Source organism: Pinus tabuliformis, chromosome 9 (assembly GCF_031772625.1).
Source record: "Pinus tabuliformis cultivar Carrire ecotype Pingquan chromosome 9, CPIR1, whole genome shotgun sequence".
NCBI classification, from domain to species: domain Eukaryota; kingdom Viridiplantae; phylum Streptophyta; class Pinopsida; order Pinales; family Pinaceae; genus Pinus; species Pinus tabuliformis.
The window spans coordinates 1,058,424,541-1,058,448,546 of record NC_142307.1 but is presented as its reverse complement, the minus strand read 5'-3'; the positions used below and the strand labels follow the sequence as shown (position 1 = coordinate 1,058,448,546).

Here is a 24,006-nt window from a genome sequence, read left to right as displayed (position 1 = left end):
GCCTTTAGTTCTTCTACATAATAAAACCACAGATCCCATTAACTTCGATATTTTCGAAGATTCGAACTCCATGGCCCAGCAGAAACTCCAGATAAAAATCAAAAACTCAATTATCATGTGAATCACATTAAGCTTACTCTGTATACTTCAATGCCAAACTTTGAGCTTTAAAAAAAAATGGAGAAGCTCGATTATAGTCTTTACAAAACCATAGACCTCGGATAAACATATGTTCGTGCAAAATTCAACTATCGACACGGTTGACAAAACTCATTAACTTAAATCCCGCAAAGACTTGGATAAGTTGGAGTGGAGGGCATGCCAGTCAAACAAATGGAAATGAAAACAATAACGCATGTATGACGTAGTTTCTTGGCCAACACACAACAAGGCGGAGGTAACAATACAACTCCTGTCTCACGCTCTTCCTGCTTTATGAGAACTGATTTTCCCTCCTTAGTCTTGTTGCTTGTTTTCTTGAATGAAGGATTTTGATCACTCTTCATTTGCCCACCATTAACCTCAACAGTAGCCAACTTTGATTCACGATGCCCATTAGGAATGCTTTCTTCTATATCATCATCCATTTTTCCAGCATTTTCCATTAATTTCTGAAATAATGGCCCACGGATGATGAGCTCTTCATGTGTTCTAACCAAAACTTGTGTTTTCCCCCTGCGTTCATCCTTGAGGCATTTCTCAAATACCTGATGGCCAATATGGGCAGCGCGTGCACTTAGAGGATCATCAAATATATAAACTTCTGCGTTAGCATATACGGTTCTGGCAATAGAAACTCTTTGCTTTTGGCCACCGCTAATGTTCACTCCTCTCTCACCAATTTCCGTGAGATCACCACCTGGCAATAACTGAAGATCATGTTCCAATGCGCTGATATGGATTGCTTTTTCATAATGTAGTGGATCATAAGGAGACCCAAACAAGATGTTGTCACGAACTGTTGCATTGAAGATCCATGAGACTTGTGGAAGATAGGCAACACTTCCCCTGACAACTACCTCCGTGTCTGCAACTACAGATATCTCTCCAAGTATTGCTGAGATCAAAGAAGTTTTACCTTGGCCCGTATTACCAACAACAACAACAAGACTCCCAACCGGGATATCGAGATGAATGTTGGATAGTGTAGTTCTTTCTGCCTTTGTGTCCGAGGAAAAAGCTCCATTTTTAATCGATATAACAGGTAGGCCTGACTGAATGGGTGGGTTTGGTTGCAATATTCTTTCTTCTGCCAAAAACAGATCCTCTAGTGTTTTAAAAGATACCTTAGCATTAACAACCTTATTTATCAAGACTGGGAACATATAGAGTGGACCTCTCAATACTGCAAAGAAGGAAATAGATGAAAAGGCTTTTGCGGGTGTCAATTCACCACCAAGCAAAGTATACAGCCAAAAAGAAAGCACAATAACAATGATTTGAATACTACTCAGAATGAAGTTGTTGCACGATCCCAATAGTTGAGCCTTCCTCAACCAGCTGAGCTCATCATTCCTAATAGTCTGGACCCTTGACCGAAAACTATTTTCCCATGCATAGCATTTGACCATGTCCATTGCAGCCAGAATTTCATTCATGAGACCAATCCTCTTGTCTGTATGCTGCAATGCTTCCTTCGATATTTTCTTTGTCCTACTAATAATAAATATCAGAGGCCATGCGCCTATTGGCAAATTTCCTTCAATGGAAGAGCAGAGTAGGTGACTGCCAACTGTTTTGACAGATTTTTCCTTTAGCGATTGATAAATTTTGATGAATTTGACTTTGATGGAAGACTGACAAGCTGATTGTCGATGATGTTTTGTTTTGTTTTCTGTTTGTGCTTTTGCAGAGATAGGAGCTGAGGAAGCTACTGCCTTTTGAAGAGCTGGAGAATTTGATACATATTCTAAAAACACATTTAATGATTTCTTCTTCAAAACAGGGTTTTGAAGAAGAATCATCTCACACTGACATAAGACGGAGTCTAACACCGCTGACCTGCCTGCAAGATCCTATTCTCTAGATCTTGTTGGAAGTAGTACTGGGGGGGGGTGAATCAATATTTATAATTTTTTCTTTTCCCAAACAGATTTATATATGCTACTTCAGTGAAGTGAACTTGTGTGTGCACACTATTGTGATTAGAGAAACTAGCGTATACCCCGATAACTTATCATTTAGTCAATTTATCATGTGTTGATCTTTAATCAGTGCATCAATAACTTATTATACAGTAACTATGTGCAATAATAACATAATAAACCATCACACATAAGCAACACACATGAACACCAAGATTTAAGGTGGAAACCTAATGCGGGAGAAAAACCACCAGTTGTTGTCGTCTCTGTCTTCTTTCAATATAAAGAAAATTTGTTTACAATCTTGTACTGGTGCAGACTCATACCAGTACACAGACACCCACCTGTAGAAGGCTACAACCTTCTCTCGTTTCCCAGCTTCTACTATAAGGGAGCTACAACCCCCTAGCTCTTGTACTAGCTGATATGTTTACTAGTACGTAGGCGCCAGCCTACAGAAGGCTACGACCTTCTCTCTTCCTTTATGGACCATGTTTCATTAATTTTCAGACTGGATGCTCCTGGTACACAATAATACAAAAGAAAGGCCTCGTTTCATCAAATTTTCACACTGAACCCATCAGAACTTTCAAACTGCATCAACCAACAATCAGTTAATCTAAAAAATCAGATCACTGTCACCAGAACACTGTGCTGAACCTAGAAATCCACATCATGTTTCAGAACCAACTCCAACCTCAAAAATCATATATTATAATGCATACACTACTTTACTGAACCCAACTTGCGTGTATACGCTACTTCCATTAACAAAACCTACGTATACCTTCAAAACTACTGAATCATAAAACTACTGAATCAGATCTGTACCAACCAATAATATTCTAAACATCTACTGCCAATTTACAGAGACCTAGATAGTCAGTAACAAAGATAACCCTTCTCACTTAATCAATCAATCAATCAGACACAAACTCCTTATGCATTCAATTTTAATTTCATATCTAAGAAGAATTCATTGACAGACAACAGTAAAACAACAACACTGATCAAATAGATCAGTCATTTCTGAACAACATGCTTTTCTTTTGCATACGCTACTTGGAAGAGTAGAACCTGCATGTATACGCACCTTTACCAAGGCGAACCAGCGTATAGATGTGCAAAAATTAACTTACTACTTCGGTGCTATTCCAGACTTCAGACATACCCAGATCATGAAATTTAAAGAATAAAACATGCGCAAGCAATCATATCTAGCCCAACCAATATCAGATCATATAATGATAAGTCATTTAAGGTCTCATGGTCCTGATCCAACATTGTATCCAAGGTGCACAAAATATTTCAGATCATATCATAATCATAGCCCCTGCAACGTAAAATATACTTCAGATAGAAGTATCCCTGAGAAACCCTTTCACTTGCACACATGGCCCTTTGATATTCTCCTCCTTATATAGTTTTTGGCCTTTCTCAATGCCTCGGACCAAAACAACACTTAGAGCATGTGGTATTCTTGGACGAGATCAAATAGTCGTTACTCTGCTTAGTATTGTGGGCTAATACCATGGTATTGACCCTTGGTATTCTTTACTCTTGAATTTCCTTGATTTTCCAACCCATACATGCTTTTCCTCTTGTGAAAGTGCATATGTATACGCTCTTTTTGTTCTGTGAACCTGTGTGTATATGTTGCTTTGATAAGGCAAACCTGCATATCCAGCTTAAACTATTTGAAAACATCCTTTTCCTTCAACTTCTTTATTCTGATCAGTAGACCTTTGTTCCAACTTCTTTTTCTTCTGTACTAATGCCCTGTTACATCTGAATTGACCTGTTACACTGTGAGATGACCTGTGAGTGAGTTGCCATCAAGGAAAACACCTGTATCATAATGCCAACAATCTCTCCCTTTGGACTTGATGGAAACCATATTGGTGTTGATTACAGCAAGTTGTAGAAATTGTTAGAGATATCGAGCAACACCAACCAAATTACTCTCCTCCTTTGACATCAAGGGCAAAGGGTGGACCAAGACGTTTTCCCCCTTTGAGATTCACTATGCTATCCATGCTCCCCCTGAGTACATGCAGAGTCTGCAGAGATATGATTCAAAAGAATAACATGACTCTATAACTCAACTAAGTGAGTATGACCTTCCTAAGACCAATGACTCATACATACATCAATTACCCAACAAAGTGGGGATACACCAAATTTGACTCATCCACCCAACCAAGTGGGGATATACCAATTTTTGATACACGCCTGGAATATAGAAATTATTACATCATCCTTCCCATGCATAGTGGGGATACAAAATTACATCAAATGTCCAGTAGGACTCATTCAAAAATAGACTATGATAGAAGGAGACATATTACACCCTAGATCTTTTACATGACCTATGCAACAATGGATATGAATATCTAAAACCATAGCTGAAGTCAGCAACCATAATAACAACAATGCAGAAAGTTTGTGATGGCTAATGCTCCCCCTCAACCTGTGCTACATGTGCCTTGTCAAAAACTCATTTATCAAAGCATCTTCATCAGCTATATAAAAATCAACGACAAATCATATCAACAGACTCTAATCATCAATATCACACTGAGCACCCATATCAGAGTTTGACCCACTGTTTTTCTATTAGAAAAACATATACGCTCCCGCAGCCATAGAAACTCGCATATATATGCAACTATCCTTCATCAAACTCACGTATATGAACCTTCCTCTGAAAAATTGGATTTAACAACAGGATGATGCAGAAACTATACTCCCAGCTTTTGTCTAAGATATTCAAATGTTTCTCTGCGAAGCGGTTTGGTGAATATATCAGCAACCTATTCTTTGGAGGGAACATACTCCAATTTAACCTTTTGTTCAAGCACTTGTTCTCGTAGAAAATGGTATTTAATGGGTATGTTCTTGGTCTTTGCGTTCATGACTGGATTTTTCGAAATATTGATGGCACTTGTATTATCACATAGAATGGAGATGGTACATATGATTTGAATGTCTTTCAATGTTTGCATCATCGAAAGTATTTGTGTGCAACAAGATGCAACAACCACATATTCTGCTTCAGATGTAGATAAGGCAATCGAACTTCATTTCTTGCTGAACCAAGACACTAACCGTGATCCCATATAGAATGCACCTCCACTAGTGCTTTTTCTATCATCAACATTTCCTGCCCAATCTACATTTGTATATGCATGAAGAGTAAGATCTCTATCTTTAGGATACCATAGACCAAAGTCTTGAGTTCCTTGAAGATATTTGAATATTACTTTTATTGCCTGAATATGTGTTCCTTTGGATTTTCTTGGAACCTTCCAACAATTCCTACTGCATGCATGATATCAGGTTTGGTACCTGTTAGATAAAGCAGACTTCCAATCATTGATCTATATGCTGGTTGGTTCACTGTAGGTGATTCATCGTTAGAACTGAAACTGCATCCTGTTACCATTGGAGTACATACTGGTTTAAAATCTTCGATTCCGTACTTCTTCAGAATCTGCTTGAGATATTTAGTTTGTGAAAGAAAAATACCATCTTTTGTTTGCTGTACTTGTAGACCAAGAAAATAAGTAAGTTCACCAAGTAAGGACATTCCAAATTCTTGCAGCATAGCCGAAGCAAGGTTCTAACTCATAGATTCTTCATTGCTACCAAAGATGATATCATCAACATAAACAACAATAATTAACAATTTATCATTTTCAATCTTTGTATATAAGTTGTTGTCCACAGAACATTTTGTGAAGCCTTGTTGTTGTAGATATTTGTCATGACGATAATACCAGGCCCTTGGAGCTTGTTTCAAACCATATAGAGCCTTTTTGAGCTTACATACAAGATTTGCATCATTTCCTAGAATGAATCCTTCTAGTTGCTCAATATAAACTTCTTCTAAATCTCCATTAAGAAAAGTCGATTTTACATCCATTTGATATACTTTGAATTTTTGAAAACTTGAAAGAGCAAGAAACATTCTTATGGCTTCAAGTCTGGCAATAGGTGCAAAAGTTTCTACAAAGTCTATACCTTCTTGTTGAGCATACCCTTTACAAACAAGTATTGCTTTGTTTATAATAACTTCTCCATTTTCATTCAACTTATTCTTAAATATCCATTTTATTCCTATAACATTTTTATCATGAGGTCTAGGAACTAACTCCCAATTATCATTCTTTTCAATTTGGTCAAGTTCTTCATCCATGGCCTTAACCCAACATTCATCTTTGCTAACTTCATTTACATTCTGTGGTTCTATGGAGGATAATAATGCTAGATAACTGGAGGTTCGTGTAAGAGTTCTTCTTGTCTGTACTCTAGACCCTTTTTCCCCTAAAATTTGAGATTTTGCATGATTCTTTTGAACATACCTGGATGGAGTTTTTTCCCTGTCTGTTGTATCTTTTCCTAATGCTTCATTGGTTTCTTCCTCTATATCAATTTGATTTGATACGGGAAAACATTCATCGTCTTCCTCAATGTCATATTCCTTTGTTGATTTCCTCTATTCCATATTTCTGCATGCTTCATCAATTACTACATCAATTCATTCAACAATTTTCCAAAGTCTTTTATTATAACATTTGTATCCTTTACTTTTGGATGAATAACAAAGAATAATTCCTTCGTCTGCTCTGATTTCAAACTTACCAAGTTTTTCATCAGTCCTTTTGATGAAAAATTTACTTCCAAAAACTCTAAAGTGTTTAATAGTGGGAGGCTTACCATACCAGAGTTCATATGGAGTTTGATCACTATTTACCCGAACATTAGTTTTTTTGAGAATAGCCACGACAATAAATGCAACTTCACCCCAGAAGGTTATAGGAGTTCCAGATTCATCAAGCATAGATCGAGCCATTTGTTGAACTGTTCTATTCATTCTTTCCACTACGCCATTTTGTTGAGGAGTTCTGGTGACTGAGAAATGCCTTTTTATTCCATGTTGTTCACAAAAATCAAAGAATTCATATGATATGAATTCTCCCCCTCGATCAGAACTAAGACATTTGATTTTTCAATCAGATTCGTTTTCAACTAAAGCTTTGAAGGCTTTAAAAATTTCAAATGCTTCATATTTATGCTTTAGTAGACCTATCCAACACATTCTAGAAAAATCATCAATGAATAAAATAAAGTATTCTTCTCCACGAGGTGACTTTTTCCTTGTTAGTCCACATAAATCAATATGGATGAGTTCAAGAGGCTTACTTGTTGATCCTTTTTTTCATTGAAATGAACTTTGGTTTGCTTACCGAATTGACATGGTTTGCATATGGTATTTTCTGGAATGCTGACATCTGGAAGATCACGGACTGCCTTGAGCTTGCATGCTTTTCTTATTTGAGAAAAGCTTAGATGCCTAATCTTTTGTGACATAACCAATTTTCATCTGTTTTTCCTAGATAGCATTGTTTTTGTCCTCCTTTGAGTATGTATAAATTGTTTGGAGTTCTTGTATATTCGATTATGGTCTTCCCTATATCAAGCTCACGAACCACACATTCGTTTGATCGAAACACAACTTCATTTCCTTGATCACACATTTGACTGACACTCAACAAGTTATGATTTAAACCATCTACATACATGACATTTCCAGCTTTAACATTTTCTTTCAAATAAACAAAACCTTTACCTTTAATGATAGCTGGTGCGTCATTTCCAAATGAGACATTCTTTTCCTTTTCCAAAGCATTATATGATTGGAGTTTCTCTTTATCACCTGTCATACATTTGGAGAATCCGCTGTCAATGTACCACTGATTTTCTTGCCCTTCTGCAAACAGAGCCATGCCACATCTTTTTGATTGAACTTCCTTCTTTCTCCATACCTTGAAATTTGATGATGATTGCTCCTTTTGAAGTGTTGGCTGAAATTTGCTCCTGCATTCAGATTCTTCATGACCAAAGTTATTACAAAACGAACATTCAATTTCATCTTCAAGAGGAGAGAAGTTATTATAGGAACTTTTCTTGATTCCTGTTACGCTCCTTTGATTTCTTGCTTCTCTAGTCATGATATTTTTGTAAGCAACACATTGAGCAACCTTATGCCCAAAGTTATGGCATGAAAAGAATTTTCCATTAAAGAAGATTCTGTGATCATAGAATCTACCTTTTGGTTGATGCTTCTATTGATGTTCATCCTTGGAGTAAATTGAGCATGATTTACTTGATGAGTACTTTTAGGATTTTTCTGACGATTGACATACTGTTCACTGGTATTTACTGCATCAAGATAGCTTTTGGTGGAGGCTGATGGATTTTGTGATTGGGATGATTCTTCAATATATCCAAGACCTGTCTTTATAAGAGGAGAAAACTGAACCTTGATGATTTCATTTAAAGTTTCTGATCCTTTAACAAATCTAAGATTAAGAGATTTTATCTTCTCTAGTTCTTTTCTTAGACCCACAACTTCACATTCTAGTTTTTCATTGTGCTTTTATCTTTCAGTGAGTTGATGTGTCAACTTTTCTCTGATCATATTCTTTTCTTCCAAACATATTTTGAGTTTTGTGATTTCTTCAAGAAAGTCTTCCTCTTCTAAGGCATCCAAAAAATCATCATTGTCATAAGCCATGAGTAGTTTATCCTGTTTAGTTTCATCTTCATCACTATTAGATAATCTATCACTATCTTCATGAGTATAGTAACTTCTTCTATTAACAACCTGTTTTCTATTGCATTTTGCAGATTCCTTTGCTTTTTCATGATTATATTTATGAGGACATTTTGCAGCATAATGGTCAACTATACCACAAGCAAAGCATTTGAATGGTAGCTTATCTCTGAATCTTCTGGAACCCCGCTGAAGCTTCTTGAAAAAGTTTACCTCATTTTCTTCTTCTGAAATATATCCTGATTCATTGCACTCTTCCTTTTATTTTCCCTTGGCTGAAGCTTTGAAAGCAACTTCTCTCATATTTGATGGACCTCCTTTCCTCATTTCAAAGGCAGTTAGAATTCCATGAATTTGAACAAAAGTAATAGATTGAAGATCCTATTTTTCTTCTATGGTAGATACATTTGACTCAAATTTAGAAGACAAAGATCTCAAAATTTTCTCTACTAAAGTAGCCTCCTTTATCTCTTCACCCAGATACTTCATACAATTAACAATTTCATCTACACATAAAAAGTAACTAGCAATACTTTCATCACTATGAACCTTAAGAGTTTCATACTGAATTTTGAGTGTTTGGAGCTTAAAACGTTTTACCTGGGAGTCTCCTTCATAGCTCTGAATGATTTTGTCCCATATCTCTTTGGCTGTCTTGAGCTGCATGACTTTGACGAATTTTGATTCTAACAGAATCCCCAATAAAGTATTGACATCTTTGGCATTGGTTTTGTATAACTTCTTACCTGCTGTATCTGTAGGTATTACTGCTAGAAATTGATATCCTCCTTCCACAATTTCCCAAACATCGGCTCCAAGCGATTGAAGATAGGCTCTGGTTCTTATTTTCCAATATACCAAGTTCTTCCCATTGAAGATTGGTGGTCTGATAGATCCCATGCCTTCTTGATTGTTCATCTTGAAAGATCTCCCTTCAAACGATCAAGCTTCTTCCCAAAGGAGATTTATATACGCTACTTCAGTGAAATGAACTTGCATGTGCACGCTACTGTGATTAGAGAAACTAGCGTATACCTAGAGAACTTATGATTTAGTCAATTTATCATGTGTTGATCTTTAATCAGTGCATCAATAACTTATTATACAATAACTATGTGCAGTAATAACATAATAAACCATCACACATAAGCAACACACATGAACACCAAGATTTAAGGTGGAAACCCAATGCGGGAGAAAAACTTCCTGCTGCTGTCGTATCTGTCTTCTTTTAATATAAAGAAAATATGTTTACAATCTTGTACTAGTGTAGACTCATACCAATACGCAGACACCCTCCTGCAGAAGGCTACAATCTTCTCTCGTTTTCTAGCTTCTACTAGAAGGAAGCTACAACCCCCTAACTCTTGTACTAACCGATATGTTTACTAGTATGTAGGTGCCAACCTACAGAAGGCTATGACTTTCTGTCTTCCTCCAAGGATCACGTTTAATTAATTTTCATACTGGATGCTCCTGATACACAACAATACAAAAGGAAGGCCTCGTTTCATCAAATTTTCACACTGGACCCATCAGAAATTTCAAACTGCATCAACCTATAATTAGTTAATCTGAATAGTCAGATCACTGTCACCAAAATGCTGTGCTGAACCCAGAAACCTTCATCATCATTCAGAACCAACTGAAACCTCAAAAATCATACACCAAAATGCATACGCTACTTTACTAGACCCAAATTGCATGTATACGCTACTTCCGTTAACAAAACCTACATATACCTTCAAAACCACTGAATCATAAAACTTCTGAATCAGATCTGTACCAACCAGTAATATTATGAACATCTACTGCCAATTTACAGAGATATAGATAGTCAGCAGCAAAGATAACCCTTCTCACTTAATTAATCAATCAATCAGACACAAACTCCTTATGTATTCAAGTTTACTTTCAGATCTAAGAAGACTTCATTGACAAACAACAGTAAAACAATAGCACTAATAAGATAGATTAGTCATTTCTGAACAATAAGATTTTCTTTTTCATACACTACTTGGAAGAGTCGAACTTGTGTGTATACGCGCCTTTACCAAGGTGAACCAACGTATAGATCTACAAAAATTAACTTACTACTTCGGTGCTGTTCTAGACTTTAGACATACCCAAATCATGACATTTAAAGAATAAAACATGCATAAGAAATCAGATCTAGCCCAACCAATATCAGATCATATAATGATAATTCATTTCAGGTCTCATGATCCTGATCCAACATTGTATCCAAGTTGCACAAAATATTTCATATCATATCATAATCATAGCCCCTGCAACATAAAATATACTTAAGATAGAAGTATTCATGAGAAACCCTTTCACTTGCACACATGGCCCTTTGATCTTCTCCTCCTTATATAGTTTTTGGCCTTTCTCAATACCTCGGACAAAAACAACACTTAGAGTGTGTGACATTCTTGGATAGGATCAAATAGTCATTACTCTGCTCAATATTTTGGGCTAATACCATGGTATTGACCCTTGGTATTCTTTACTCTCGAATTTCCTTGATTTTCCAACCCATACGCGCTTTTCCTCTTGTGAAAGTGTGTGCATATGTATACACTCTTTTTGTTCTATGAACCTATGTGTATACACTACTTTGATAAGGTGAACCTGCGTATGTAGCTTAAACTATCTGAAAACATCCTTTTCCTTGAACTTCTTGATTCTGATCAGTAGACATTTGTTCCAACTTCTTGTTCTTCTGTACCAATGCCCCGTTACCTCTGAATTGACCTGTTACACTGTGAGTGAGTTGCCATCAAGGACAACACCTGTATCATAATGCCAACAGATATGTCCCATAGGAGCTCATATCTGCCAAGTGATTTACCTATACCCGCCTACTAAGAGCATCTGCCACCCTATTCTCTTTACCTTTGATGTACCTGATCTTTAAATCAAACTCACTGATCATGGCCAACCATCTAGCCTACCTGGCGTTCAGATTCGGCTGATTAAACAAATACCTCAACCCAATATGATCACTCATCAGTACAAACCTCCTACCAAGAAGATAATATCTCCACATCTTCAATTCATGTATAATCACTACCAACTCAAGATCATGATTGGGTTAGTTCTGTTTGTGTTCATTCAGTTTCTGCGACTCATAGAATACCACCTGTCCATCCTGCATAAGGACTCCACCAAGTCCTTTCTTGCAAGCAACTATGCATACTACAAACTCTTTGTTTGGATCTACAATCTATAGCACTAGTGCATGTGTCAACAACTGCTTAAGATGCTCAAAGCTAGCCTCACACTCCTTTGTCCATTCAAACTTATTACCTTTCCTCTACAATGATTTGATAGGATAAGCAATCTGGGAGAAGTTCGTGATGAACCTATGAATATCCTGCCAGACCCATAAAATATCTCACCTCATCCACACTCTTAAGAGCTACCCATTCCACGATGGCTCTTATCTTCTTTGAATCTACTGCAATTACCTCCTTGGAGACCACATGTCCCATGTAATGTACCTCTGTCTGAAAGAACTACACTTTCTGAGCTTAACATACAATTGATGCTCTCTTAGCATCCTCAACAATGCTACTAAATGCTCAACATGCTCTTCCTAATTTTTAGAATATACCAATATATCATCAATGAACACAATAACAAACTTATCCAAATATGGATGCAACATAATATTCATCAAGCACATAAATGTAGCTGGAGCATTAGTTAAGCCAAATGGAACAACAACAAATGCATAATGCCCATACGTGGTTTGAAAAGTTGTCTTGTAAATGTCCTCCTCTTTGATGCATACCTGATGGTATCCGTATCTCAGATCAATCTCTGAGAACACTGTTGCTCCCTACAATTGATCAAATAAGTCATCAATCCTTGACAAAGGGTAACTTTTCTTGATAGTCACTTTTTTCAACTTCCTGTAGTCAATGCATAATATGAGCGTTCCATCTTTCTTTATCACAAACAAGATCGGTGCACCCCAAGGCGGTACACTTGGTCTAATATATCCCTTGTCCAACATTTCCTTCAACTGCAACTTCAACTCAACCAACTCAGGTGTGCTCATGTTGTAAGGTGCTTTTGATGCTGGAGCTACCCCTGGCACTAACTCAATCGAAAAGTCTACTTCCTTGTGGGGTGGCAACTCTGTAATGTCCTAAGGAAATACATCCTGAAACTACTGTAAAACTGGGTACCTTCTCAAAACATCAACATCCTCAACGTCCTTACCCTTGCCATTAGAAATGTGCACTGCAAATAACATACACCCTTTCCTGTGGCTATGCTTTGCTAACATAACTGTCACCATCCTAACTAATGTGGCTTTCTTCTTACCCTGCAAGACTCTTGGTTCTCCATTGTCATCAACACACTCAATAACTTTGTCATAAAAGTCTAACTTGGTTCAATGAAGATGCAACCAATCCATGCCCAACAACATATTGTATGATCCCAACGATAATACATTTAGATGTGTTATGGTAGGCATGCCATTCAAATCAAATGCACAAGATCTTACCCAATGATGAACTCGCTTCCTTGTACCTGTATCCAACTGCACTAATCAAGACTTTGCATGCAATTCCTTACTCAAACCACACTTGTCCATCAATTCAAGACTAACATAGCTATAATTATATCCAGGGTCGATCAAAATAGAAATAATTTGATCACAAAGCTTATCATCCATCTCAATGATAGATGCCTAGTGTTCTGCCTGTCTATTTTCCACTGGTGCATAGATACGAGGAATGCTCTGCCCAACATCCCCAACAATCTGCGCCTCATGTGCACTAAATATTTGAGGCCTAACACACTGATTATGTGGACAATCTCTCTTAATGTGTTCCTTGCCACATGTCCAACACTCCAATAGACCAATACCCACACCTCTATGCTATTGCTATGACTCATGTCCTTTTCTAGCTCCATTAAAATTCTTTTGCGGCGCCACATTCTCTTTTTCATCTTCATGCTGAGGCCTTGTCCTCTTAGGCTTCCATTTACCTTTACCTTTGTCTTTTCTCTTCCATCCTTGCTGAGATTCATTCTTACACTTTGATTGTTTATAGCAATGCTTCAATTTCCCAATAACTTCCTCAAGTGACCAAGGCTCATCATACTCAATCCGATCTCTAAATGCTAATGACAAACCATTGACAAATCACTGAACTTTGGCCTTCCCATCAGTAAGATATGGTACATACCTCAATAACTCCAGAAACTTGGTCGTGTTCTCTTCGTCTATTATTGATACCATCTTTAGCTCATAGAATTCCTTGGCCTTACTGTCATAGTACCTCTCTGACAAGTACTTCTTGCTAAAAATCCTCTTGAACTCCCGCCAACTCAAGTCATATGTCCAGATGTCTCTGACCCTCTTAACATCTTCCCACCAAATGTATGCTTTACCTTTTAAGCTGAAGATTGCTACTCTGGCCTTCATGTTATTTGTGTACTCATGCAACTCAAAGAATTTGTTCATCCTAAGTATCCAAGCCCTTGCATCTCCCGACTTCTTCACATCTCCATCAAAAGCAGGTGGTTTTTCTTTCTTGAATTCATCCAGTAAGTATCCCTTATCACTCCTCCTGTAAGGATGATAACGATGATGATCATGATGTTTATCAGAACTAGAACTAGAATAGTACATGTACTCATCGCCCCTCCAATTCGGAGTGTCCAACAACCTGTCATCTCTCAATGTATCAGATTTATCTGACCTGTGTTTACCAGGAGACCTACTTCCATATGCCCCATTAGTTCTATCCTCCTATCGATGGATGATCCGAAGTGACCATTGTCATTGCAAGTTTGACAAACTCTGAAGAAGTATAACATTAACATCTGCTTGTTTCTCTTGTGCCTGTATGATCCGATCATTATCTGCCTTACAACTCCTTATCTCTTCCTTCAAACTTCTCAATGCATCGACCAAATTAGAAGTGTGCCCCACACCACACTGCCCATCTAATTCATAGGGAGATTCTATGTAGTCTACCACCTTGCTAGCCATTTGATCTGTTTCCTACAATGCATAATATGTTAGATAAACCAAATCACATTAAATCAACCTACCTTAGTATAATTTGGGGAGGATACCTCATCTGCAAGATCATAAAATCAATGTGATATATGTATAACATAATCATAACAACATATATACATATAACAAGTAAGTGCATCAATGCATAAACATCATTCTAGCTAGGGTCCATTCATCAATGCAAGGCCATATCAACAATTCATGCTATGACCTATGCATGACAACGACCATTACTCCATTGTACACATTGTTACACAGTAATTTGTCACTGTCATCCAGTCAGTATCCCTACTGTGCCAAGAATTCACAATAACCAAGTCCATGCCTTCTGAATTGGTCAAAAACCCACTTTTTCTAAAGTTTTCCTCATTAGCGCGTCTGTTTCTAAAATTTCCGCGCTGACTGGCGCTTTATAACTAGCCACGTGCGCTGCCAGCGCGGAAGCACACGTCTTTTCCACGCTGACTCACCAGCGCTACCTGCGCTTGTATCAACCCGCGCTGACCGAGGCTTTACTATTGATGCCTCGCGCTGTCAGCGCTCCAGGCCAGTTATGCACCCGCGCTGATCCAGTTTAGGCGAATTTGTTCCAACAGCCCGCCTTCCAGATAACTCCAAGCTTGGTTGTTAGTCTTGTGAATGTCGCCTCCCTTCTATGGCATGTCTGTTCGACCCTTTGCAACCTCTCCCCTTGGAGATAAGCTCATCCTTCCACCTTTCTAGGAGACTCCTTCTCCTATATAAGCCTCCACCATTACCATGAGCAGCTAGTTAGGAGGGGGAATATTTGGCATATTTTGTATTGTGTGCTCATTTTGCTGCTGCTGTAGGTAGTTGGTGTGATAGGTGTGGAAGTGATTGGTAGCTTAAGGAAGGTTATGTTGATTTATTTGTGAGAGAGAGAGAGTGTCTTGTCTTGGGAGAAATATCCTCAAAAGTGAATGCTTGAAGAGCTTGCTGACCGGCCCCTCTTGAGAAGGATATCGACGTCAGAACGCTTGGTTGTACTCTTCTCTATTTCGATTAATAATAGATGACTGCTATTATTGTTCCATTCTCATTTGTCTATGCAATGTATAATGTGAATTACATCTTTTCTGACTGATGTATAGTTTCTTTTACTAGATTTCACGCTTGTGTTTGTCTTCTCTTCATGCGTGCAGGTATCTATTCGCGGGGATCGCGGAAGGATCGTGACCAGCTAAAGCGAAGGAGTGAAAGTGGCATCTCTTCTCCAAACGACAAGCGTTGGACCCCAAGTAGGTGTTCTTTCCCATCTTTTAATTGCAACTAGGAATATGCGTAGTAGCATTGATGATTGTTGCTAGACCCGTTCTGGGCTAGTAGGGATCGCCTCTATCCGTAGAGGGGATTTGCCTCTCCAACAATTTGGTGACTCCGCTGGGGATTCAGCCTTTTTGTCTCTTGAGTCCACTTTTGTGTTTGAATTGGATTGTTTTCTCTTTTCGAGATTCTGGGATTGTTTCTCTGCTTATAAACTTTCTGGGTACATCTGGGAAGTGTCTTGATTGTTAAAAAGCTCTTGCCTTTGGTTTGGGAAGTTTTTGCTTTGGCTTTACCTGTTTTTTACCTTCAGCGCGCTTTAATTTAAAACAGACGCGCTGACGTCACGTCCTTTCTTCTTTGTTCTTCCTGTCATCGCGACTGTACATCTAATACCCGCGCTGACCTCGTTTTTGAGCCAGCGCGCTTTTCTCGTGTGCTTCCGCGCTGACGTCGCAAAGTTGCTACAAGACCCTTCTTGTCAGCGCCGAGTTGCTGAAGGCCACCTGCGCTGATCCTGTAAGACTCAATTTTGTCCAGATCAGCCTCCTGAACCTCTTGCTCTGACTTTCCCTTCTTCTTTCCACTTGGTCTATGACTTGTTTTTCATTGCCTGAACCTTGAAATGCTTGTTTGCGAAGTCTTGTTTTACGAGGTTTCGTTTTTGATCATTTTTCGATTTTGAAAATACCTTCCTCTTGGCTATCGCTGCTTGGTTTGTGTTTCTGCCATCGCTTTTGCAATTGCTGGATTGTGTTGAACCTTCGATTGACTGGTTGTGACTCGCATCCCCCGGGTGTTTGCTCTTTTCTATTGATTTCGCACTCTAACCCTAGGGCATCTAGCGGTCGTGTGTGTGTCAAGCCTTCCGTAGGGATTTCACTTTCTTGTTTGACCAGCCAACTTCAGTTTTGTGTTTCACACTTGTTCGAGTGATTGTTGAAGTGTCTCTTGGTTGTGTTCCGAGCAGTTTCTTGCTTCCTCCTTGTTTGTCTTCCCGAGCTTAGATCACATAGCTCGTGCGGAGCTAGGGTTTTCGCTTTGATTTGGGGACCTTTTTGGGTGTTTTGAGAACTTCGTGTGCTTTCACTAAGTAGTTTGCTTGGTGTTTTGGTTCCTCCAAATTCATTTAGATGCTCCGTGTCATTGAAAAGAAATCAAACTAGCAGCTTTGCTTTGAATTGAAAAGGAAAAGAACATTTCGTTGATTTACATTTTCAAAAGAAAAGTTTCCTTTCCTCACTCTTAGCTGCATTAGGTTGTTTGATTCCTTGTATTCGTTTTGTTTGATTAAAAAATTCCTTACCTTCTCATAGCTAGAATTCATCGAACAAAATGATTTTCTTTGGCATATAGTTTGCATCTAGGTAAATTGTGAGAGAACATACGATAGAGCCTGAAATCGAAACATAACTCAAGATCAACCATAAAATGAACTGAATTAATCTAAAAACGCATTGGAACTAAACGCAAATATCTAGAGGTATAGGTTAGAGACGTGTTCCGGCGTCTTTAAACATAGTCACTATTGCTTCACATTACGGTTGGGTGATTCCTCCTTCTGTGACTCGATAGTGGTCTAACACGGACTGTGCTCCCACGTACCGTCGAGTATATAGGGAGACCCCACTAGGCTTTTATCCTTAATCCATAGGAAGCCGAGTCTGCCGCCTTGTGAACCGTAACGCACCGAACACAGCATTCGGGAAGATTGACTGCAGTACGGAAAGTCCTTGGCTCTCATACAATTGCTGGGGTGTATAAGCAGTTTTACGGGTCGCTTGGTAAACCTTTTACCTAGAGTCTCCAGAGCAGTCACTTTTGATCCTTTTCGGACTCCTTAAAAGAAAAGGTGCCTGTGAGCGTCTTGTCACTTCGTGCTCATTAAACATTCGAAGGAGACTGGAGTCATCTTTTCGTCCTTTTCTCGACTCTCGAAACATGAAGGAGACTGGAGTTCCCCCTCTGATGGGAATCTAGGACAATTCCCTCCTCTTGGGAATGTTGGTGCTCCGTATATGGTGACGTTGTCCCTACCAGGGTTAACTGTCGAGTTGCCCGTGTGGTTGTTTTCAACCTCTCTGGTCTCTGTCGTGTCGGCTGATGGTCCATCAATCCCTCCACCTGCACAACATCATGTTGATCTCAAGGTGGATCTCTCCCCTTCGACACCTACTTCTACGTCTTCCTCTTGTACTTCGCCTGGTGAAAGTCTCGATTCGCATAACCAGGTGGCTAAGAAGAAGGAGAAGAAGACCAAGAAGAAGAAGTCTCCTAAGGGAGAGCTTACACACACGATTACCTCCCCAAATTCAACTATCCACTCCACTACACCTGAGGTTGGGTTGCCTTCTACTCCTCCGCAGAAGGTCAAGTTTCCTTGTCGATTATGCAAGGAAGATCATCTTCTTCGCGATTGTCCTAGCATCCCCAGGATACTAGAAGTATGGTCTCATGATCCGACCCACCCCTCATCGTCCACTGAAGCTCATGGCGATGCTACCTCATCAGTTGGGAATGGTAAGGGAAAAGGGAAGGTTCGCTTCCCCTGTCGACTTTGTGAAGGTAGCCATTCCCTTCACCTTTGTCCGCTCATGGATAGAGCTTCCTCTGTTTTGGAAAGTCTCTCGGCTCCCTCACCCCAACTCCCGGCTGGATATCAACGTCTTTCTGCTACTGCTGATCATCCCCCTTCTGATAAAGAGATTGATTCACATTCTTCTCTTGTTCAAACCTCTCTTCCTCAACCTGGCTGTGTCCAGCCAGTCCTCGACCAACCATTGGTCGGGAGGGGTGACAACTCGTGCCCCACACCTGTCGATCACCCTGTTTCGGAAGAACATCATTCCCATGTTCTCCTCGTCTCGTCAGATTCTCCTGAGCTTGATAATGGTTCTCCTATTGCAACCTCTCCGGAGAATTCAGATTCGGTCCTTTCCGAGCAGGGGGGCAACCATATGGTTCCCCCACCAAGTAGTTCGGTCATTTCCTTCGATTGGAGTCATTTGACTACCCCTCCTCTCCCATCCCATGTGCCTTTCTGGGTCACCGCCTATGCTTGCAATAAGGCGCTGCCTGGCACTGTGCTAGACGAAGGAGCATCGGTTAGTCTTATGCCCGTTACTACTTGGCGAGCTTTGGGTTCTCCATCGCTTGTGCCCGTCGCACCGCATCTCACCGCATTTGACGGAGGAACGAGTCAGCCGTTAGGGATCCTTCCGAAGTTTCCTGTTACTTTGGGAGGCAAGACTGTCTATATAGACATCTCAGTTACCCAAGGTTCTTTAGACTTCAGACTTCTCCTTGGTCGTGATTATGTGTATGCCATGGGAGCCCTTGTTTCTTCACTTTTCCGTGTGGTTTGCTTTCCACACGATGGGAGAATAGTGGTGTTCGATCAATTATCGTTCGTCCGCCCACAAGCCCCTCCGGCACACTTATCCATCCCTCCTGGTTTCCATCCACCCGTTGCATCCGCCTCCCCGCAGATCAACTATGTGGCCACCTGCCCTGTGCCTGTATCCAGTGATGACACCGTCGTGCACAGTGTCCTGGGGGCATTAGGCCCTGATTTCCAAAATGTTGCCTTTCCCTCCGGGATGGCACTCTTGGGAACCTCCGCTTCCCATTCATTATGATGAAGCCTGCACAGAGCACGGTTCTTTGTCTTGTGTCAAGCTCGCTAAAAAATGAATCAAGACGTCTCGAGGATAGTTTTGTTAATGTATCAACCTCGTTAAAACAATGAAACAACTTTGGATCCGAGGATAGTTCTTCTACATGTGTCACCCTCGTTAAAACAATGAAACATGAGCTCGTGCAATTCGAGCAAAATAACCATTATGTCAACCTTCAACCCATTTTCAATGGCTTGAAGCTTGGGGGGCATGCACCTCGAATTGAGACACGATGCTGGGGGGCATGCCCGTCGTTTCCCATCAAGCATAGTTTGCATGTATATACATGCCTTTAAGCTTACATCATAAATAAAATCATTTTAGTTTTCCAAGCATAATTTGCATGCGTGCCATGTGTGATTTCAAGCTTGCATTAAAAAAATTAAAATACATGGGTCATGTGTTGTGCAAATTCATACATAAGATTACAGTTGTACTGAACAAACGCATAACATAAACAGAGCATCATCACATGTAACAATGATCCATCCCAAAAATCGATATGTACATATATATATCGTGTGGCGCACTGAGGCGCTCAAAAATAAATGTATGTGTCAAAAATGAAGAGTCACTGTCCTCCGTACATATGAGACATATGTCTCTCAAAACATCAAAAAGAAACCTAGGCGACTACTGTGCTGGGTTGTGCTCTCTATAGCACACAGCCGCTCGTGCCACCTGCCTCAACAAGCGGTGCACCCTGGGTGCCACCCCCACTGTATGGATCTGGTGCTCTATGGGAACCTCCTCGACTCCCTGATAGTCTGGCACCCCCACCAGCAACCCCTCAAGGTTGCGAGCTATGGCCTCCGAAGTATCAACTCCTGGAGGGACCAAGGCAAGGACATCAGCTCCCTGCCCCTCTCTCCGTGCCTCTGGGGCTAAGCCGATGGGTCTGACAGGTCCCACATCTGCACAACGTGACAATTATCAAGACATATGCATAAAAAATTAAAAACATTAAAAAACTCAGAAAAATCAAGTATCATACCTCCATCATCCCAATGCTCTCCTGGAGGCAGTGGCATATCAGGATCATTGCGGAAGTCCATACCCGCGTATGGCCAATCCTCCACGAAAACGATCTGATGCTCCAACCACTCTCGAAAGATCACTCCCCATGTAGCTGGCCGTCCACCACCTCCGCGTGGCATAATGCGAGTCCATCGAGTGGCCCTCGTCTCCCGAGGACCTCTAGGTGGATCCACGGCCATAGTCTGCAGCCGCATGACTGGCACCCGCTCCAGAATGAGTGGGAGTAAGAGCGACCCATAGTCGAACTGTTTCGACTCGCCGCGACGATAGTTGTTGAGCTGCCTCTTCATGCTGTTGGTCACCGTGGTGGCCCAATCAAACACTGTAGGCTATAGACAATCAAGCGCTAGCAGTAGATGAGTCTTAGAGGCCTCGTGGTTGGCCAAACATCCCGCTGCCCGGGTCACCATAAAAAGGATGGTGCGAAGGACTATGTTTCTCACCGTGGGAATTGATACCTTCCCACTCCGCGATTTCTCTGCTGTTGGACACACTCGAGCCATGATTTGATCGAGAATCTCGCTGCTGGGCCGCTGCCCCTCCAGAATGGGCCTCGCACCCCGGCGCGACAATCCGGTCAAAAAATATATGTCCATAGGATCAAACTCAATATCTTTACCACGGATGGTAAATTTGCCGTCTATTGGGTTCCATGACCAGATCAGGAACTCAAGTAAGTCGTGGTGAGCTCTCAACCGAGGAGTCAAGAAGAATTTCAGGAATCCACACGCCCGCATGGCGTCTCGGCAATCCGCTCTTTCAAAAGCGGCTACATCCTCAATATCATGAGCCCTCTCTTGCCACTGGAAGGCCATTGCGTCCTGCATGGGCACTAAAAGCAATTAGAGTGCTGACAAGTTAAAAATTCACGTTCAAAATGTAAAAATTGGAATTTGACTGCGCCAGCGCGGCTGTTTTTAAAACAGCCGCGCTGACAATGGCGGATCCTTTGTATTTTCTCCAGGTCAGTGCGGAAGAACACGGGTTTTCCGCGCTGACCCGAAAACTGCTACGTGCAATTTTTATCGGTCAGCGTGGTCCCGAGCGGGAAACCCGCGCTGACCGAGAGCGCACCCTTGGCTCAAAAAATCGCCCAATTGGGCCAATCCGACCGTTAAAATGCCTATAAAAAGACTCAAAACAGGGCGCATGGTAAGAGAAACCTACCTGGAGCAAACCATTCGCCAAATGGTGTCCGCACGAGGAAGAATTGGCTCCGTCAACTTCGCAGCTTCACAACGTCCTCAAAGGCTCAATTTGGTAACAATGGTAAAAATGACTATTTACCTTTCTATTTATAGTAAAAATGGCTTAATTAACTATATATGGGTTTTTTGGGTCATATTTTTACCGTGGGCTTAGCGCTTCTGTCATGTCGTACGTCTTTATGCATGCTTGACTATATTTTTAATATGTCGAACGGATTTATGCGGGTATTTTTCATTGTGCAGGTTCTCAAAAGCGGTGGAGTCATGATTGTCCTGGATACACTTGGTTTCGAAACTGTCGTCATTAAGCTCTTTTCCGACATGAAACAAGAAAAGATTGCCGAGCCTCCTTTTAGCTCGTTAAAGGGAACAAAGGGCGGTCATTTTAAGCTCTTTTTACGACCGTGGAACTTAAAAAGATTGCCGGGCATTTGTCGTTTCGCGCTCGTTAACGGCTCTAAAACGACGTGTTTTCGACCGCTTTTTTACTTTTTCGGGTCGAAGGCACTATTTACGAAAAGTACTCCTCGATCGTAATGGTCGGGCGGTTCTTTCGAGCACCGTTTTATACTTTTTCGGGCTCGAGAGACACAACTTTACGAAAAGGGACCCCCCTGGAGTCTCCTTTTCCGCTGTCTTTTCAGACTCCCTAAACAAGAAAAGACGCCGAGTTTTTCCTTTGTCAGACTTGTTAAAAACTCGATGACATCGGACATTGTCAACATGACGCCTTTCCAAGCATATGCTATCCCCGTCAAGCTTGTCATCCAAAAAATAACCGGGGTACCTGCCAGAAATGGTGGGGAAAAAGGAACAATAATAATAGTCGTGTCGGCAGTATGTCACTGTTGAACATGGCACCGGTCTGCATTCGTGTCGGGTGGGAATTCCTCATTCTGTTTCACAATTGGCCTCCATGGGTATGGGTTATCCTATTTGACCACTCATTTGCTCATTGCCTCGTCATCATACCCTCTGCTCATTTGATGTCAAATACTGCCACATCCACTGTCGTGCCGCTGATATGTTCAAGAGAAGTTGACCTCTGCACGCATACAACCCCCTCTACTATCTCACACAAATCATTTTACCTCTGTCTCGTGTCGATGATGTGGGAAACATTATGGCCCACCTTCGATCAAGGTCACTTCCTGTTGACTCCAACTCATTATCCAGGAACGTGGTCTAGAGACTCCTTTCAGGTGCCTTAGAGCTTGCATGCCTCAATGGCAGGTTCTTCGTGTTCGATGCGAGGTTTACATCATTGGCCTCCGATCGAATGATTCCGTGGGTGTTCGATGCCAGCTCATTGATTCACACGCCGCGGATTGTACCCATAGTACCTTGAGGGCCATTGTCATTATTAGTGGTTTCTCTCGCGTCTGTTAACAGTTCTCATCATTGACTGGTAATCAGACGATGTTCATGCATGTTCGACTTCAACTCATGTATTCACATGTCTGGACTTGTACTTTGTTCGGGTCGAGATGGAGCGCAAGACCCTGGATCTCCATCTGTTCTGGTCCAGGTTGTGATTTATGGATGATCATTACATGACTCATAGATGGATGGCTGCGCCCATACCTCAGTCTTCATGGATGGCTGCGACCATACCTTATCACCATCGTGGTCTTTTTAGCTGGGTGGCTGTGTCCATTCCACAGACCTTTCGCATGTCTTTTTGGATGGCTGCGCCCATGCCTAGACTGCATGTACTTGATTATCAGAGATGTTCGGTCCTTCCTAGTGGTGTTCCAGTTCGGCAAAGTCTCGTAAAGCATTTCACACCTCCCGCTCTCTTGGTCTTCATGCTTTAGGGGGCATCTGTTACACAGTAATTTGTCACTGTCATCTAGTCAGTATCCCTACTGTGCCAAGAATTCACAATAACCAAGTCCATGCCTTCTGAACTGGTCAAAAACCCACTTTTTCTAAAGTTTTCCTCATCAGCGCGTCTGTTTCTAAAATTTCCGCGCTGACTGGCGCTTTATAACTAGCCACGTGCGCTGCCAGCGCGAAAGCACACGTCTTTTCCACGCTGACTCAC

At 40.9% G+C, this 24,006-nt stretch overlaps 1 pseudogene; it reads right to left on the bottom strand.

Annotated features, from left to right (window-relative positions):
• Nucleotides 1-278: 278 nt before the first annotated feature.
• Nucleotides 279-24,006, bottom strand: part of LOC149152383 (ABC transporter C family member 2 pseudogene) — a 99,341-nt pseudogene continuing 75,613 nt past the window's right edge.